Below are 1,013 nucleotides of genomic sequence, written 5' to 3'. Positions count from 1 at the left end.
GTTTGTGTACTCAGACCAGTAATATTTGGGGTCACAAGTTTTTGCCATGGATATTTTGTGGGTCAGAAGATAAAAAGTTTGGGAACCACTTCTCCACAGGTTCACAGGATGCTCTAAGATCTAAAGCAGTAAACAAGTGAAAACCTTATCAGATGCATTTTTAGCAAAAGAAACATCTTTAAACAACCAGAAAAATAATTACCAAAAAAATCAAAATGGGTTCAGATAGAGAGGAGTTTTAAATAGAAATAAAAAATAAAAGTATCTATTTTTAGTTTACAACTCCATACTCATATAAATGTATATATTTTTGCCTGTTGTAACGACAGGTTCAGGTGTTCCATCATGTTTCTGACAGTGTGAATGTGTCTCCACCTGCTGGCTGCTGATCAGAACAGCGATGAAATGATGCAGAAACCATAAAATCTCACATCAATGTAAAAACTCAAAAATGAGCTCATGTTTGGTGAATTTATTTCTTTAATTTCATTTTATTTATTTCATTTACTCAGCAATAAATATGAATAGTTCATATTGCAACAACAAAAAATGAGTGAGAAGGAGCAGAAAGAAGAATAAACTTATATCTGCCCCTTATTCATAAAAGCAAATTATATATTCAACTCAGACTATTTCAAGAAAACACAAAAAACATCAGCTTGTTCAATACATGTCGCTTCATCGTATTTATTTTTAAATTTATTTTAAATGCAGATTTTTTATCTCACTGTCAAAACTGTTCCATAAACCGACGCCTTTTTCATATTTCCTTGTTGTAACAGAGCTTTGTGTGAATAAATCTTGTACCGTCACCTGGAGGTACCAGACGTTCAACACAAGAGTCAATAGCAACAGTAAAATAAACTTTTCATTTGTGCCAACGCACTCAGCTCTCAAATGCATGTTCCTTACAAATGTGGCACCTTTTAAAAGGGAAATTAACAGGTTTTACAATTATATAAAATTTGTTGCCAAGAAGCATTGATACAACAAAGACAGAATCTACCAAACAC

Source organism: Austrofundulus limnaeus, unplaced genomic scaffold (assembly GCF_001266775.1).
Source record: "Austrofundulus limnaeus strain Quisiro unplaced genomic scaffold, Austrofundulus_limnaeus-1.0 Scaffold230, whole genome shotgun sequence".
Taxonomy (NCBI): domain Eukaryota; kingdom Metazoa; phylum Chordata; class Actinopteri; order Cyprinodontiformes; family Rivulidae; genus Austrofundulus; species Austrofundulus limnaeus.
The sequence above is the reverse complement of the archived record's forward strand: the minus strand, read 5'-3'. Positions refer to the sequence as shown.